The 13,777-nt window shown below is 44.6% G+C and overlaps 1 protein-coding gene across 1 annotated transcript in view; it reads left to right on the plus strand.

Annotated features, from left to right (window-relative positions):
- Nucleotides 1–13,777, plus strand: part of LOC139569804 (tyrosine-protein phosphatase non-receptor type 13-like) — a 160,744-nt gene that overhangs the window by 21,413 nt on the left and 125,554 nt on the right. The window lies entirely within an intron of this gene.

Below are 13,777 nucleotides of genomic sequence, written 5' to 3' on the forward strand. Positions count from 1 at the left end.
CTCTTAACCAACTATGCTATTTTGTTAGTTTTTTCACATTGTTTGTAACTTATTTTTTTACTTATTTTGTACATAATGTTGCTGCTACCGTCTCTTTTGACCAAATATAACTTCTGGACATCAGAACAGCGATTAACCACCTCGAACTGGAAGGACAATTTTTCTTTAACGAGTCCGACGCAAAGGATATACTGCTTTCTCGCCAACGGGCCCAAATCCCAGTAATTTGCGTGAAGAAAAGATGGAGGAAAATGGGCTGCCTTCTGAGAATTCGTAGGCGAGTGAGTAAACTCCCAATGCCATCCGTTCTATTGGCCAACGTGCAATTATTGGAAATAGAATGGATGACCTATGATCAAGATTATATTACCAACGGGACATAAAAAACTGTAATATCTTATGTTTCAGCGAGCCATTGCTGACCGACGACATGAATAATATAGAGCTGGCGGGATTTTCCATGCACCGGCAGAACAGAGAAGATACGTCTGCTAAGACGAGGGGCGGGGGTATTTGTCTACTGACAATAACAGCTGGTGCGCAACGTCTAATATTAAAGAAGTCTCGAGGAATTGCTCGCCTGAGGTAGAGTATCTTATGATAAGCTGTAGACCACACTATCTACCAAGAGTTCTCATCTATATTATTCATTCATATTTACCACCACAAACTGATGCTGGCACTAAGACCGCACTCATCCAGCTGTATAAGGCCCCAACCAGCTGTATAAGGCCAAATGCTCATCCAGAAGCGGCGATCCTAGTGGCCGGGAACTTTAATGCAGGCAAACTTAAATCAGTTTTACCTAATTTCTACCAGCATGTCACATGTGCAACCAGAGGGAAAAAAACTATAGACCACCTTTACTCCACAGACAGAGATGCATACAAAGCTCTCCCTCACCCTCCATTTGGCAAATCTGACCATAATTCTATCCTCCTGATTCCTGCTTACAATCAAAAACTAAAGCAGGAAGTACTCTCTCTCAATACGGAAGTGGTCAGATGACACGGATGTTATGCTACAGGACTGTTTCGCTAGCACAGGCTGGAATATGTTCCGGGATTCATCAAATGGCATTGAGTATACCACCTCAGTCATCGGCATCATCAATAAGTGCATCGATGACGTTGTCCCCAAAGTGACCAAACGTACATATCCCAACCAGAAGCCATGGATTACAGGCAACATCCACATTGAGCAAAAGGCATAATTAACTCAGGAAGCACCTGCTTTCAATAGGCTCTGTATCCTTCATTTACTCAAGAGCTGCCACTTTCAAGGATGGGACACTAATCTGGATGCTTATAAGAAATCCCGCTATGCCCTCAGACGAACCATCAAACAAGCAAAGTGTCAATACAGGATTACGATTGAATCCTACTACACCGGCTCTGATGCTCGTCGGATGCGGCAGGGCTTGAAAACTATTATGGACTACAAAGGGAAACCCAGCCGCGAGCTGCCCAGTGACGCGAGCCTACCAGACGAGCTAAATGCCTTTTATGCTCACTTCGAGGCAAGCAACACTGAAGCATGCATGAGAGCACCAGTTGTTCTGGACGACTGTGTGATAATGCTCTCGGTAACCTATGTGAGCAAGACCTTTCAACACGTCAACATTCACAAAGCCGCGGGGCCAGACGGATTACCAGGACATGTACTCAAAGCACGCACAGACCAACTGGCAAGTGTCTTCACGGACATTTTCAAACTCTCCCTGACCGAGTCTGTAATACCTACATGTTTCAAGCAGACCACCATAGTCTCCATGCCCAAGGAAGCAAATGCAACCTGCCTAAATGATTACCGCCCCGTAGCACTCACGTCGGTAGCCATGAAGTGCTTTGAAAGGCTGGTCATGGCTTACATCAACATCATCCTACCCTAGACCCACTCCAATTTGCATACCGCCCCAACAGATCCACAGATGATGCAATCTCTATTGCACTCCACACTGCCCTTTCCCACCTAGACAAAAGGAACACCTATGTGAGAATGCTATTCATTGACTACCGCTCAGCGTTCAACACCATAGTGCCGTCAAAGCTCCTCACTAAGCTAAGGACCCTGGGACTAAACACCTCCCTCTTCAACTGGGTTCTGGACATCCTGACGGGCCGTCCCCAGGTGGTAAGGGTAGGCAACAACACGTCCGTTACGCTGATCATCAAAGCTGGGGCCCCTCAGGGGTGTGTGCTTAGTCCCCTCCTGTACACTGCGTGGCCAAACACAACTCCAATACCATCATTTTATTTTGCTGACGACAGTGGTAGGCCTGATCACTGACAACGATGAGACAGCCTATAGGGGGGAGGTCAGAGACCTGGCAATGTGGTGCCAGGACAACAACCTCTCCCTCAATGTGAGCAAGACAAAGGAGCTGATCGTGGACTACATGAAAAGGCGGGCTGAACAGGCCCCCATTAACATCGACCGGGCTGTAGTGGAGAGTTTTATGTTCCTTGGTGTCCAGATGACCAACAAACTATCATGGTCCAAACACACCAAGACAGTTGTGAAGAGGGCACGTCAGCACCTTTTCCCCCTAAGGAGGCTGAAAAGATTTGTCATGGGTCCCCAGATCCTCAATAAGTTTTCTACAGCTGCCCCATCGAGAGCATCTTGACTGGTTGCATCACCACCTGGTACGGTAACTGCTCGGCATCTGACTTTAAGGCGCTACAGAGGGTAGTGAGTACGGCCCAGTACATCACTGAGGCCAAGCTTCCTGCCATCCAGGACCTATGTACTAGGCGATATCAGAGGGAAGCCCATAAAATTGTCAAAGACTCCAGTTACGCTGGCCATAGAATGTTTTCTCTGCTACCGCACGGCAAGCGGTACCGGAGCTCCAAGTCTAGGACCAAAAGGCTCCTTAAAGCATTTCCTTCACATGATGCATCAATTTAGACAAGTGTGTCGGGTAAGCGTCATTAACATTTATAAAATATTTCGATCTGGACACTTATGTTTTTGACATTGCAAGTAACCATTTCACTGTACCGTTTTCACCTTCTGTATCCTGTGCATGTGACAAATAAACTTAGATTTAATTTGATATTTAATTTATTTTTATGTCACCTTTATTTAACCAGGTAGGCCAGTTGAGAACAAGTTCTCATTTACAACTGCAATCTGGCCAAGATAAAGCAAAGCAGTGCGACAAAAACAACAACACAGAGTTACACATAAACAAAGGTACAGTCAATGACACATAAGAAAATAAAAATTTTAAAATCTATGTACAGTGTGTGCAATGTAGGCAATAAATAAGAAACAACACTTCTATTGCCTCTCCCTCTACGATACGCACTTCCGGTTTGGTTTGGAGCGAGTAGTTGCATTCCGCTTTGCTCCACAGGTAGTATTACAGGTAGTATTACATTTCATTTCATTACAGTACAACAGTTTGATTTGTTTGATCTTAGCTGGCTACATAGCCGTCTTTGTATCCAAGATAATTGTGTAGTCTAGAGTAATTGTCGAGGTTACCTAGCCAGTTAGAGGTTACCTAGCCAGCTACACTTTCAAACAAAGTCAACAACGCAGCCACTGCTAGCTAGCCTATTTCACCAGCCAGCAGTACTATATCATTTTAGTCAATAAGATTTTTTGCAACGTAAGCTTAACTTTCTGAACATTCGAGACGTGTAGTCCACTTGTCATTCCAATCTCCTTTGCATTAGCGTAGCCTCTTCTGTAGCCTGTCAACTATGTGTCTGTCTATCCCTGTTCTCTCCTCTCTGCACAGACCATACAAACGCTTCACACCGCGTGGCCGCTGCTACTCTAACCTGGTGGTCCCAGCGCGCACGACCCACGTGGAGTTCCAGGTCTCAGGCAGCCTCTGGAACTGCCGATCTGCGGCCAACAAGGCAGAGTTCATCTCAGCCTATGCTTCCCTCCAGTCCCTCGACTTCTTGGCACTGACGGAAACATGGATTATCACTGATAACACTGCTACTCCTACTGCTCTCTCCTCGTCTGCCCACGTGTTCTCGCACACCCCGAGAGCTTCTGGTCAGCGGGGTGGTGGCACTGGGATCCTCATCTCTCCCAAGTGGACATTCTCTCTTTCTCCCCTGACCCATCTGTCTATCGCCTCCTTTGAATTCCATGCTGTCACAGTTACCAGCCCTTTCAAGCTTAACATCCTTATCATTTATCGCCCTCCAGGTTCCCTTGGAGAGTTCATCAATGAGCTTGACGCCCTGATAAGTTCCTTTCCTGAGGATGGCTCACCTCTCACAGTTCTGGGTGACTTTAACCTCCCCACGTCTACCTTTGACTCATTCCTCTCTGCCTCCTTCTTTCCACTCCTCTCCTCTTTTGACCTCACCCTCTCACCTTCCCCCCCTACTCACAAGGCAGGCAATACGCTTGACCTCATCTTTACTAGATGCTGTTCTTCCACTAATCTCATTGCAACTCCCCTCCAAGTCTCCGACCACTACCTTGTATCCTTTTCCCTCTCGCTCTCATCCAACACTTCCCACACTGCCCCTACTCGGATGGTATCGCGCCGTCCCAACCTTCGCTCTCTCTCCCCCGCTACTCTCTCCTCTTCCATCCTATCATCTCTTCCCTCTGCTCAAACCTTCTCCAACCTATCTCCTGATTCTGCCTCCTCAACCCTCCTCTCCTCCCTTTCTGCATCCTTTGACTCTCTATGTCCCCTATCCTCCAGGCCGGCTCGGTCCTCCCCTCCTGCTCCGTGGCTCGACGACTCATTGCGAGCTCACAGAACAGGGCTCCGGGCAGCAGAGCAGAAATGGAGGAAAACTCGCCTCCCTGCGGACCTGGCATCCTTTCACTCCCTCCTCTCTACATTCTCCTCTTCTGTCTCTGCTGCTAAAGCCAATTTCTACCACTCTAAATTCCAAGCATCTGCCTCTAACCCTAGGAAGCTCTTTGCCACCTTCTCCTCCCTCCTGAATCCTCCTCCCCCTCCTCCCCCCTCCTCCCTCTCTGCTGATGACTTCGTCAACCATTTTGAAAAGAAGGTCGACGACATCCGATCCTCGTTTGCTAAGTCAAACGACACCGCTGGTTCTGCTCACACTGCCCTACCCTGTGCTTTGACCTCTTTCTCCCCTCTCTCTCCAGATGAAATCTCGCGTCTTGTGACGGCCGGCCGCCCAACAACCTGCCCGCTTGACCCTATCCCCTCCTCTCTTCTCCAGACCATTTCCGGAGACCTTCTCCCTTACCTCACCTCGCTCATCAACTCATCCTTGACCGCTGGCTACGTCCCTTCCGTCTTCAAGAGAGCGAGAGTTGCACCCCTTCTGAAAAAACCTACACTCGATCCCTCCGATGTCACCAACTACAGACCAGTATCCCTTCTTTCTTTTCTCTCCAAAACTCTTGAACGTGCCGTCCTTGGCCAGCTCTCCTGCTATCTCTCTCAGAATGACCTTCTTGATCCAAATCAGTCAGGTTTCAAGACTAGTCATTCAACTGAGACTGCTCTTCTCTGTGTCACGGAGGCGCTCCGCACTGCTAAAGCTAACTCTCTCTCCTCTGCTCTCATCCTTCTAGACCTATCGGCTGCCTTTGATACTGTGAACCATCAGATCCTCCTCTCCACCCTCTCCGAGCTGGGCATCTCCGGCGCGGCCCACGCTTGGATTGCGTCCTACCTGACAGGTCGCTCCTACCAGGTGGCGTGGCGAGAATCTGTCTCCGCACCACGTGCTCTCACCACTGGTGTCCCCCAGGGCTCTGTTCTAGGCCCTCTCCTATTCTCGCTATACACCAAGTCACTTGGCTCTGTCATATCCTCACATGGTCTCTCCTATCATTGCTATGCAGACGACACACAATTAATCTTCTCCTTTCCCCCCCCTGATAACCAGGTGGTGAATCGCATCTCTGCATGTCTGGCAGACATATCAGTGTGGATGACGGATCACCACCTCAAGCTGAACCTCGGCAAGACGGAGCTGCTCTTCCTCCCGGGGAAGGACTGCCCGTTCCATGATCTCGCCATCACGGTTGACAACTCCATTGTGTCCTCCTCCCAGAGTGCTAAGAACCTTGGCGTGATCCTGGACAACACCCTGTCGTTCTCAACTAACATCAAGGCGGTGACCCGTTCCTGTAGGTTCATGCTCTACAACATTCGCAGAGTACGACCCTGCCTCACGCAGGAAGCGGCGCAGGTCCTAATCCAGGCACTTGTCATCTCCCGTCTGGATTACTGCAACTCGCTGTTGGCTGGGCTCCCTGCCTGTGCCATTAAACCCCTACAACTCATCCAGAACGCCGCAGCCCGTCTGGTGTTCAACTTTCCCAAGTTCTCTCACGTCACCCCGCTCCTCCGCTCTCTCCACTGGCTTCCAGTTGAAGCTCGCATCCGTTACAAGACCATGGTGCTTGCCTACGGAGCTGTGAGGGGAACGGCACCTCCGTACCTTCAGGCTCTGATCAGGCCCTACACCCAAACAAGGGCACTGCGTTCATCCACCTCTGGCCTGCTCGCCTCCCTACCTCTGAGGAAGTACAGTTCCCGCTCAGCCCAGTCAAAACTGTTCGCTGCTCTGGCACCCCAATGGTGGAACAAACTCCCTCACGACGCCAGGTCAGCGGAGTCAATCACCACCTTCCGGAGACACCTGAAACCCCACCTCTTTAAGGAATACCTAGGATAGGATAAAGTAATCCTTCTAACCCCCCCCCTTAAAAGAGTTAGATGCACTATTGTAAAGTGGTTGTTCCACTGGATATCATAAGGTGAATGCACCAATTTGTAAGTCGCTCTGGATAAGAGCGTCTGCTAAATGACTTAAATGTAAAATATGTAAATGTAAATAGGCCCTAGAGGCAAAAATAATTACAATTTAGCATTAATAGAGATACTGGGGTGCAAAAGAGCAAAAGGGTAAGTAATAATATGGGGATGAGGTAGTCGGGTGTGCTATTTACAGATTGGCTGTGTACAGGTACAGTGATCGGTAAGCTGCTCTGACAGCTGATACTTAAAGATAGAGAGGGAGATTTAAGACTCAAGCTTCAGAGATTTTTGCAATTCGTTCCAGTCATTGGCAGCAGAGAACTTGAAGGAAGGCGATCAAAGGAAGTGTTGGCTTTGGGGATGACCAGTGAGATATACCTGCTGGAGCGTGTGCTACGGGTGGGTGTTGCTATGGTGACCAGTGAGCTGAGATAAGGCGGTGCTTTACCTAGCAAAGACTTATAGATGACCTGGAGCCAGTGGGTTTGGCGACGGATATGTAATGAGGGCCAGCCAACGAAAGCATACAGGTCGCAGTGGTTGGTAGTATATGGGGCTTTGGTGATAAAACAGATGGCACTGTGATAGACTGCATCCAATTTGCTGAGTAGAGTGTTGGAGGCTATTTTGTAAATGACATTGCCAAAGTCAAGAATCGGTAGCATAGGGTATGTTTGGCAGCATGAGTGAAGGATGCTTTGCTGCGAAATAGGAAGCCAATTCTAGATTTAATTTTGGATTGGAGATGTGAATCTGGAAGGAGAGTTTACAGTCTAACCAAACACCTAGGTATTTGTAGTTGTCCACGTGTTCTAAGTCAGAACCGTCCAGAGTAGTGATGCTAGACGGGCGGGAGGGTGCGAGCAGCGATCGATTGAAGAGCATGCATTTAGTTTTACTTGCATTTAAGAGCAGTTGGAGGCCACGGAAGGAGAGTTGTATGGCATTGAAGCTCATCTGGAGGTTAGTTAACACAGTGTCCAAAGAAGGGCCAGAAGTATACAGAATGGTATCGTCTGCGTAGAGGTGGATCAGAGAATCACAAGCAGCAAGAACAACATCATTGATGTATACAGAGAAAAGAGTCGGCCTGAGAATAGAACCCTGTGGCACCCCAGTAGAGACTCCCAGAGGTCCGGACAACACGCCCTCTGATTTGACACACTGAACTCTGTCTGAGAAGTAGTTGGTGAACCAAGCGAGGCAGTCATTTGAGAAACCAAGGCTGTTGAGTCTACCGATAAGAATGCGGTGATTGAAAGAGTCGAAAACCTTGGCCAGGTCAATGAATATGGCTGCACAGTATTGTCTCTTATCGATGGCGGTTATGATATCGTTTAGGACCTTGAGTGTGGCTGAGGTGCACCCATGACCAGCTCGGAAACCAGATTGCATAGCAGAGAAGGTACGGTGGGATTCGAAATGGTCGGTGATCTGTTTGATAACTTGGCTTTCGAAGACCTTAGAAAAGCAGGGTAGGATAGATATATGTCCGTAACAGTTTGGGTCTAGAGTGTCTCCCCCTTTGAAGATGGGGATGACTGCGGCAGCTTTCCAATCTTTGGGGATCTCAGACAATATGAAAGAGAGGTTGAACAGGCTAGTAATAGTGGTTGCAACAACTGGGGCAGATAGGTTTTAGAAAGATTACATTAGTTTACTCTTTAGTTTATCCCAGAGAACTGAGAATCGGGAAGGGACTCTCTCTCTGTACTGTATACAGTCAAGACAGTGCTGTCAGGAGCCTACCCACGGTGTACATCAACACCGAGGTCAAGCCAGCCATGACTGTCCAGCCTTGTGGTAGTCCTGACTCTATTCTACTTCACCTGTAGAGATTTTTTTGAGAAAGAGAGAATCCTCTCTGTTTCTGGGCATGTGTGAGCTATGACATTATTTACAGTGACATAGCCCTACCTTCACAATAAGCTACTCAAATGAATGTGTACACTGCATTTTTCTAGACAAACTCCAGTGAGGCTGAATTGTTGTTGTCTGTTGACTCCTGAAACACAGACACAAATGTGGAGTTAGTGAATAGTCGCATTGTCTCTCTGTCATGGATAAACATATAGCCTAAATTATATGAACTTGACAATAAGATACAATGCCATACTCAAGTGTTCTCCGTGGAGAGGAAGGTGTCTGTCTGGCCATGGTTTCACTTCTGTGGCCATATAGAGCAGAGGGGGGCTTGGATGGTGCCTGTATGGCTCAGAACATGTCGCTTGAAATGCCAGGGTTGTGGGTTCGATTACCACGGGGGAAATGTATGCACTCACTACTGTAAGTTGTTCTGTTTAAGTGTGTCTGTTAAATTACTAAAATGTATTTGGGTGGCCAAATAGAAAATGGCATATAGGCAACTACAATATTAGTTCTCACATCCGGTGCCTGTTGGATAGGACAGAATGATACTCTGCTTAACACAGAAGTGCAACATTTTGGGATGAACTAATTTCACTAGCTACAGTGCATTCGGAATGTATTCAGACCCCTTGACTTTTTCCACATTTTGTTACGTTACAGCCTTATTCTAAAATTGATTAAATTGTTTATAACCATCATTAGTCTGCACACAATACTCCATAATGACAAAGCAAAAACAGGTTTTTAGAAATATTTGGAAGTTCATAAAAATTATAATAACTAAAACATCACATTTACATCGGTGGAGGCAACTACATGTTCACATAGACATGCGTTTTTGATTGGACACCCTATATATAGTTAGTGACCCTTAGGCCTACTCATGCTGCTATGCATATGAAAACAACTCAAACTTTACTTGTCACCTGCGCCAAATACAATGTGTAAACCTTACCCTGAACTGCTTACTTACAAGCCCTTAACCAACTGTGCAGTTCAAGAAAGAGTTAAGAAAATATTTAAGTAATAACAATAAAATAACAATAACGAGGCTATATACAGGAGGTACCGGTACCGAGTCAATGTGCGGGGGTACAGGTTAGTCTAAGTAATTTGTACAGGTAGGTAGGGGTGAAGTAACTATGCATAGATAATAAACAACAAGTAGCAGCAGTGTAAAAAACTAATGATGGTGGGGGGGGGGGGGGGGGGGGTTGTTAATTGTTCAGCAGTCTTATGGCTTGGGGGTAGAAGTTGCGTCCTGTCGACAACATCCGGTGAAATTGGATGGCACGTAATTCAAATAAATAATCGTAATATTAAACATTTATGAACATACAAGTGTTTTATATCGGTAATTACCTTCTTATGGCTTGGGGGCAGTATTTCGACGTCTGGTTGAGAAGCGTGCCCAAAGTAAACTGCCTGTTACTCAGGCCCAGAAGCTAGGATATGCACATAATTGGTAGATTTGGTTAGAAAACACTCTAAAGTTTCCAAAACTCTTAAAATAATGTCTGTGAGTATAACAGAACTGATATGGCAGGTGAAAACCTGAGGTAAATCCATCCAGGAAGTGGGACTTTTTTGATGTGGGTATTTTCAATTGAATGCCTATAGAGTATCTAATGGGTTAGGACCCAGATTGCAGTTCCTATGGCTTCCACTAGATGTCAACAATCTTTAGACATTGTTTCAGGCTTGTTTTCTGATAAACGAAGAAGAATGAGATCTTTCTGTCAGTGAACTGTAGAATTATGCAGTGCTGGTTTGCGCGTGTGACCGAATGCGCGCCCTTCGTTGTTTTTCCTTTCTATTGAATACGCTATTGTCTGGTTGAAATATGATCAATTATTTAGACAATTGACAACCTGAGGATTAATTATAAACATCGTTTGACATGTTTCAACGAACTTTACCGGTACTATTAGGATGTATTCGTCTGCATGTTTTGACCGCCTTTGAGCCAGTGGATTACTGAACAAAACGTGCCAACAAAACAGAGTTTTTGGGATATAAAGAGGGACTTTATCGAACAAAACAAACATTTATTGTGTAGCTGGGACTCTTGTGACTGCAACCATATGAAGATCTTCAAAGGTAGGTGATACATTTTATCGCTATTTCTGACTTTTGTAATTCCTTTACTTGGTTGTAAAATGTTTGCATGCTTTGTAAGCGGGGCGCTGTCCTCAGATAATTGCATGGTATGCTTTCGACGTAAAGCCTTTTTGAAATCTGACAAAGCGGCTGGATTAACAAGAAGTTAATCTTTAAGTCAATGATTTTTTATAAATGTTTATTATGACTATTTCTATATTTTGAATTTGGCGCTCTGCAATTTCACCGGATGTTGTCGGGGTGGGTCGCTAGCGGAACGCCTGCGCCAGAAAGGTTAAAAGCTTAAATTCTTGTTATTAATCTAACTGCATTGTCCGATTTACAATAGGCTTTACAGCGAAAGCATACCATGTGAATGTTTTAGGACGGCGCCCCACATCAACATATTTTTCAACAGGCACAGGCTTCATAAAATCACAAATAGCGATTAAATAATCACTTACTTTTGAAAATATTCCTCTGTTTGCAATCCCAAGGGTCCCCGCGATAACATGCATGCTTGTTTTGTTAGATAAAATCCTTCTTTATATCCCAAAAAGTCAGTTTAGTTGGCGCCATCAATTTCAGTAATTAACTCGTTCAAAATGCAGACAAAGGAATCCAAAATGCTACCGCTAAACTTTGTTAAAACAAGTCAAACTATGTTTCTATTTAATCCTCAGGTACCCTAAAATGTAAATAAACTATAATATTTCATACGGAAAGAAGTATGTTCAATGGAAAAGTAAAATTAGCAAGTGCGAGTCCTCTTCGTCGCGCGCCCACCAGACTGATTTCCAACTGTGATTCCTGGTACCAAAACTAAAAATTCTTCCTCGTTTTGGAAGAAACAAGCCTGAAACCTTGAACAAAGAGACGGTTGACATCTAGTGAAAGCCATAGGAATTGCAATCTGGGAGCTGGAATTGCATAGGACCCATAGCATTCCATTGAAAGAGCATGGGGTTTTTCTTTGTCTAACATATCAATTGTGTTATAGTGTCATACATTATTTTAACATTTCTCCAAACTTCAAAGTGTTTTCTATCCAATGATACCAATTATATGCATATCCTGGCTTCTGGGCCTGAGTAACAGGTAGTTTTCTTTGGGCGCGTCAGTCAGGCAGAAATTCAGAAAAAAGGACCCTAGCCCTTTAAAGAGCTAACCAACTAGGTTCAAAGTTAGCTAGCTAACATTAGGCTATGACTAGCAATGCAAATTACTTTCTGATTCGAATAATATTACTACACAGATCATACACGTAATGTTAGCTTACGCTCGCTAGCTACTGTAGCTATCAGTATGCTTTAACTTGCAATGAAATGTATAATATCTGAAAATGTAGCTAGACTCTTACCAGTATACATGGATGAATGCTTCACATCAGACTGGAACCATTTAACTCTGTTTTGTTTGTATCTACCAACTGATCTGTCGATAGCACCTGCTAAATTCAGGGCATCAATCTTGTTGAGAAAAGTAGCAAAACTTTTGTACATTATATCTATCAAGACATACTGACCAGCTCACGCTATAGATAGAAGCATGCTACATGGCAGACTAATCCAAACTCATCTCCTGGCATCTCCAGCCCATCCATTATCTCAGCCAATCATGGCTAGCGAGAAGGTTCCTGATTTTCTCCGTGGCTAAACCAACTAAGCTCGTAATTTAAAAATTGTATTCGCATTTACGGATGGCATACACGTTTGTTATTAAAGCGCATGGAAGTTCACATGTTCCAGAAGGCATTTCTGCCCCAAAAAATGCATTTTTGAACAAAATAAATGTGTACGTTCAAATGCCTCTCCTGTGAAGTAGTGACGTGTGACTTCACCTATTTTCCTGAAACGAGTCACAATTTTTAAACGGTCTGTTTGAGAGATAAGTTTGAGGTAGGGTTTTTTAAGTGTTTTTTCTCCAATTTATGCTTTGTCCAAATTCGAATATAGGACGAGTCAACAACATTATTTGGGTAATGGCTTTAACAGTTGCAGATGGTTGCGGATAATTTTCGTGATGCATCAGGAAATTCAAATGAGCCTCGTGATTGGCTAAAAATGAGCATTTCTCTTTCTCTCCATGCGGGGGGCAGTCGAGTCAATGGAATCAAGGCTCGCTATCTTAATCTAGCGCTCGCTCAAACGCTTTAGGCCTAGGTCCTATTACTGCAACATTCAAATGTACAAAAATGTATCTGATTGGCTTAAAATGAGCAGAGGGACATTTCAAAATGGTGAATTTTTGCACTTTAGCAAGTCTTTATTCATATAAAATATCAGATTAATTTAATTTTCCATGTGGTCTATATTAAAGATTTGGCAACTAGTAGGTATTTTTTTAACCTCCGGCTTTGAGCTGGATGTGTCAATGTGTAGTTCATAAATTCATAATCTATGAGCAGAATTACTGTCTTACCTCAATTATCCATGAAATCCCTAGTTTGAAAGCAACTGTTTTCTGGGAAATGTGTGGTGCCATTTTCCCTACATTTACCCCCACGTGGGCCAGCCCCCTAGCGATTCAATGTTCAGTTAATGACCTTCATTCCCTTGCAATTTGAGTGACAGCTAGTAAGATGCACACACAGTAGACCGAAAGAGAGAATGACAGAGAGCACATATCTGCACATTTGTAACGTAGTACGCAATTTTCGGGGACCACATAGTTGGTGGTACAGTAACCAAAAATTTTTGGGGAAACATTGACTTAGATTGTATTTTACTCAAGTACAATGTGCCGCCTTAAGAAACTACTCAAGTAAGAGTAAAAAAGTATTATTACAAATTTAGTTTGGTAATTGTTTATACCTTATGGTAAACTATGACAGTAAACAAAAAGGACAACAGCTAATTTGACATTTAATTTATTATTAAAGCCTGCCAACAACATCTTGCAGATGTCCTCCAGCATAGGTAGTCTCCAATGAAGACTGACATCAAACAAAGTCCGTAGGCTGTACTGTTTCAATTACGGTCATTCAACGTTGACTTGTTCTCTATCAATGTGCAATTTCATTTACCCTGGATTTACCCTCCATCCTCCTTCTCTTCTGAACCGCTCCTT

The sequence above is a fragment of the Salvelinus alpinus genome, chromosome 3 (genome assembly GCF_045679555.1).
Source record: "Salvelinus alpinus chromosome 3, SLU_Salpinus.1, whole genome shotgun sequence".
NCBI lineage: Eukaryota > Metazoa > Chordata > Actinopteri > Salmoniformes > Salmonidae > Salvelinus > Salvelinus alpinus.